This window comes from Gossypium raimondii, chromosome 3 (assembly GCF_025698545.1).
Source record: "Gossypium raimondii isolate GPD5lz chromosome 3, ASM2569854v1, whole genome shotgun sequence".
Classification (NCBI taxonomy): domain Eukaryota; kingdom Viridiplantae; phylum Streptophyta; class Magnoliopsida; order Malvales; family Malvaceae; genus Gossypium; species Gossypium raimondii.
Window position 1 is genome coordinate 16,793,495 of NC_068567.1, and position 5,544 is coordinate 16,799,038.

General features: G+C 35.7%; 1 non-coding gene across 1 annotated transcript; it reads right to left on the reverse strand.

Annotated features, from left to right (window-relative positions):
• Positions 1–4,486: 4,486 nt before the first annotated feature.
• On the reverse strand, positions 4,487–4,593 carry LOC128040123 (small nucleolar RNA R71). The gene has a single exon (XR_008194782.1). It is a non-coding gene; the product is annotated as a small nucleolar RNA R71 (small nucleolar RNA).
• Between the last annotated feature and the right edge of the window lie 951 nt (positions 4,594–5,544).

The window sequence follows — 5,544 nt, forward strand, 5'->3', positions numbered from 1 at the left end:
TATAGCTGGTGTTAAAGGGTATAAGTTATGGTGTCCTGAAAATAGAAAAGTTGTGATTGGCAGAGATGTTGTTTTTGATGAAACTACTATGCTACCTAACTTATCTCTTAAAGACTCTTCCAATAAAGAAAATCAAAAATAAGTGGAGCATTTGATTAATCCAGAATCTACAACAGAGTCTACTCTTCAAGTCAGTACAAATATTTAGAATAGAGTTTCTTCTTCACCACAATACTCTACCGCCAAAAACAGAACTAGAAGAGAAATTAAACCTCCAAAGAAGTATGCCGAGGCTAATCTAGTTGCTTATGCTTTAAATTTGGCTGAAGATATAGATGCAAACCAAGAGCCGTCTAATTATTCTGAGGTAATTAGCTGTGAAGACTCAGAAAAGTGGATGTTTGCTATGCAAGAGGAGATGGAATCACTCTACAAATATAGAATAAGGGATTTTGTGAAACTTCCTAAAGGTAAAAAGGTTGTTCGTTGTAAATGGGTGTTTAAAAAGAAAGAAGGGACTCCAGAAGTTGAAGAACCCAGATATAAAGCAAGGCTTGTTGCAAAGGGTTATAGTCAAATTCCAAGAGTGGACTTCACAGATGTGTTCTCCCCAGTTGTGAAGCATAGTTCAATTGAAGGTTTGCTTGGTATTGTGGCCATGCATGATTTGGAGCTTGAGAAGTTAGATGTAAAAATTGTATTTTTGCATGGAGAACTTGAAGAGGATATTTACATGCAACAACTAGAGGTTTTTCAGTCTCAAAAAAAGAGGACTATGTTTGCTTGCTGAAAAAGTCCCTTTACGGTTTGGAACAGTCACCAAGACAGTGCTACAAGAGGTTTGATTCTTTTATGACTTATTATGATTTCAAAAGAAGTAGCTTTGACAATTGTGTTTACTTTATGAAAAAAATGATGGTTCTTTTGTGTATCTACTCCTTTATATTGATGACATGTTGATAGCAGTGAAAGATAAATGAGAGATAAGAAAGGTGAAAGCCCAACTAAGTGAAGAATTTGAGATGAAAGATTGGGGACCAGTAAAGAAGATACTTGGCATGGAGATTCTCAGAGATAGAAAAACATGTAAATTGTACCTATGTCAGAAAAGGGTACATTGAGAAAGTTCTTAGCAGGTTCAATATGCAGAGTGCTAAGCCAATTAGTACTCATTTAGCAGCCCATTCCAGACTTTCATCGGCTTTATCTCCACAATCAGATGATGAGATTGAGTACATGTCACATGTCTCATACTCTAGTGCAGTGGGATCTCTCATGTATGCTATGGTTTGTTCATGTCCAGATTTATCATATGCAGTTAGTATAGTTAGCAGATAAATGGTGAATCCCGATAAAGAACATTGGAAAGGAGTTCAGTTAATGTTAAGATACTTACGAGGTACTACTGATGTTTGCTTATAGTTTGGAAAAACTAGAGATGGAGTCATTGGGTATGCTGATGATAATTTTGCTAGAGACCTTGATAGAAGAAGACCTCTCACAGGTTATGTCTTTAATATCAGAGGTTGTGCAATCAGTTGGAAAGCCACATTGGAAAGTACAGTTGCTTTGTCTACCACTGAAGCTGAGTACATGGTGATTACTGAGGCTTGTAAAGAAGCCATTTAGTTGAAGGGAATCTTTAATGAAATCAATGAAGACCTTCAAATTAGTACAATATTTTGAGTCAATCACTGTGCCATCTTCCTTACAAAAGATCAAATGTTTTATGAGAGAACAAAATAGATTGATGTTCGGCATCATTTTCTTCGTGATATTATTGCTCGAGGTTATATTATTGTGAGCAAAATTAGTACTCATAAAAATCCTGCAGATATGATGACCAAGTCACTTCCTATAACCAAGTTTGTGCATTGCTTAGACTTCGTTGGTGTTCATTGTTGAAGTTAAACCCTTAAGGGTTATTATGGAAGAGCTGGAGAACTTGTTCATTGAAAGTTTGCAATGAAGAACTTGTTCATTGAGAATTCATGTCAAGGTGGAGATTTTTTGAATTGAGTGACTGGAAACATGAAAATTTATGTGTTTTTACATGCCTTTTTTAACTTAAAATCATGCTATTCCGGTCAAATTCTTGTCGAAAAACAATTAAATATTAAAAAATAATAAAATTATGTTAAAAATATGAACATGATGAATTTCAATTAATTTTATAGTTAATTTTGATTATTTTTTACCATTTTTGATAGATTCGCACAAATGGCGAAAATTGACTCTGCAGACAATGCTCGAAGAATAAAACCGAGAAGTCATTTGACCCGTCGAGGAAAATTTATTTCCAGCCTAAGATAATCCAAAAATGTGTTTTAATTCATAATATAATTAATTTTAATTTATTCCCAATTTATTTTGGGCAAATTAAATTATAATTAATTAATTATGGAAAAAAGGGTTCAGTTGAACCGCATTGGTTGAACTGAATCTAGTGAACCGAACCAGCCACCAATTGGGCTGCCTAGAACCGTCCATAAGCTGACCCAAATCAGCACTTTAGCTTACTAAATAAGCTTGCAAAGAATCCCTTGAAGAACTTTCAACCTTGAATTCAAACCCCTTCATAAAATGTGGCTTTATGGATTTGCCCCAGGCTATTTTTAGCAAAGTTGAATCTCTCAACTTTGCCATGTCTGTGGCCAGCCAAGGGGGGGTCTCTTTAGCTGATGAAATTTTCTATTTTTAGCAGCCACAATCATCTATAAAAGCCAGCATTGCTGATCATTTAACTCATCCCTCACACTCTCATTCTCTCTTCTCCTCTTTCACTTTCTCTCAACTTTTCCTTTCCATTTCCCATTTTTTTCAAGTGTCGATTACTTATCTTGGGAAATAAGTCCTAATCATCCATTTTGATCAGCAATTAAAGTATTCATAAGCGACCTTGATAGCCGAGGAAAACGGAGAACGAAGAATGGAGCAATCAGTCAAGCCACGGAGAAATACCAGATTTGCTTATTGTTCCCTATCTCTTTAAATTCCATTGTTGTTTTAACAAACATATTTATGAATATTTATGCTATTGAAATGGTTATTTTAATCAGTTTAGCTTGAATTTAATCTGTGTTAGGTCGATTATATTTTGCCTGCTTGAATTATTGAAATTGTGTTTGTGCTGTTATAGGCCTCGGTAAGATGCTTGATTAAGTAAAATCATGCCTAAGTTATTCTTGAAATATTAATTGTTAGATAACTAATGAATTAATTATTAAATCATATTGAAATTGTAATTAATCAACACAATACTTAATCAGTGCATGTATTTGGCGATACATATGCCTTGCATAACTTGCAAGATTACTGTGATTAAACTGTTTCAAGGTAGAAATACTCTATTACCTCATTTGATATTTTATATGCTTGCGAAGATTGATTAATCTCTTGGATTGACATTAAAAAATGTTCAAGAGATTGATTAATTTATTAAGTATGTATGAGCAGTAGTTAGCAAATTACCTAGTTGCCGTGAATTTGTTCGTAGCAAAGATAAACATAAGTTTAATAATTCTAAGTTAAAGGAATGTAATTAATCCAACACAATTATATCATCTTGATTAAACCTTATTTGAAATCGTGCATTAGAACCTTTTATTTTTAATTTTTTAATTAGTTTTTAACCCTTAATTTTTAATCATCTTTAAACAAAAATATTTTTCATCACCAAAGTGTTTTAACATTAATTTCATAAGTATTCCTTTTTACAGTCCTTGTGGGTATAATAACTCAACATTTACTTGTCAGTTTATTACTTGTTGTGATTTTGTACACTTGCACATTTTTGTCGTTCCAAGTTTTTGGCGTTGTTGCCGGGGACTGTTTTAAAAAAAAAGGCATTATTTGTGAATCTATTTTTACATTTTGGTTTATTTATTTTCCTGTTTAAATCTTTACTTACTTAATCTTTCTGTGATTATTTTAGGTGTTTATGAGTATTGACTAGATTATCGACTTACTCCCTATTGACCCCAAAATAGAACGAACCTTTCGACAGCGAAGAAGACAAGCGAACCAGAGAATGACTAAAGAGATAAACTTTGAGAATGTGAATCAAGGAAATGGAGCAAATCTTGCTCAGAATTCAATCCTTATTTTGGATGATAGGGATAGATCTTTACGACAGTATGCCGTGCCAGTATTTAACGATCTTAATTCAGGTATTAAGAGACCCGATATCGAGGCACAACAATTCGAGCTGAAGCCAGTCATGTTCCAGATGCTTCAGACTATGGACCAATTCAGTGGAATGCCTATTGAAGATTCTCATCCTCACTCATGACTATTTATGGAAGTGAGGGAATCTTTCAAGTTAGTCGGAGTACCCGAAGATGCATTACGACAGAAGCTGTTCCCATATTCGCTAAGGGACAGAGCTCGTGCCTGGGTGAATTCATTGCCACTTTACTCCATTTCTACATGGCAAGAGTTAGCCGAGAGATTCCTCATGAAGTATTTCCCGCCGAGCAAGAATGCCAAGTTGAGGAATGAGATCACTGCCTTCCAACAAATGGATGATGAGTCCCTGTATGAGGCATGGGAAAGTTACAAAGAGTTATTACGAAAGGGCTTTCATCATGGAATCCCACATTGCATTCAACTTGAGACATTCTATAATGGTCTTAACGCTCACACGAGGATAGTAGTGGACGCCTCTGCTAATGGTGCTCTCCTTTCTAAGTCTTATAATGAGGCTTACGAAATTATTGAGAAGATTGACAACAACAATTATCAATGGCCAACTAATCAAATAGCGTCAAGAAGATGAGTCGCTGGAAAACATGAAGTGGACGCTCTCACTTCACTCGCATCTTCAATATCTTCAATGCTTAAGAATCTTACCACTAATGGGTCTAACAGTTTTGTAGCCCAACCACCTAACCAATTTGAGAATATAGCTTGTGTGTATTATGGGGAAGGACATTTATTTGAAGAATGTCCATCGAACCCCGAATCCATATATTACATGGGTAACCAAAACCAAAACCGAGGGAGGCAAGGACTGCAATCCAACATTTGTGGTGAAATCACCCAAATTTTTCCTAGAGTAACCAAGGGGTTGGAACCAGTAATACTTACGCCCAACCTAGACCAACTCAGCCGCCTAGTTTCCCCCAATAAGTTCAGAATCCAACCCAAGTGGAACCATCAAATAGCTTAGAGATCTATTGAAGGCATACATGGCAAAAAAACAACGCCACTATAAGGAATTTGGAGAATCAAGTGGGCCAGCTTGCTACTAAATTCAGGAACCGACCACAAGGTGCTCTACCTAGTGACACAGAGAATCCGAGAAATTTGGGGAAGGAACATTGTAAAGCGCTGACATTGAGGAGTGAAAAGATAGTAGAGCCCAACACTGTTGAATTTGAAAAGGAGCCAGCTGACGCTCAAGATTCAGAAGAAATTCAACCAAGTGTTGAAATTCCAATTTCACCAAAACCAGAATCTGCAAAACCCGACAAAGTAACCTCAGGACCACCTAATTCTGATCAACTAACAATGTCGTTAGATGCAATATTGCCGCCAAAGATG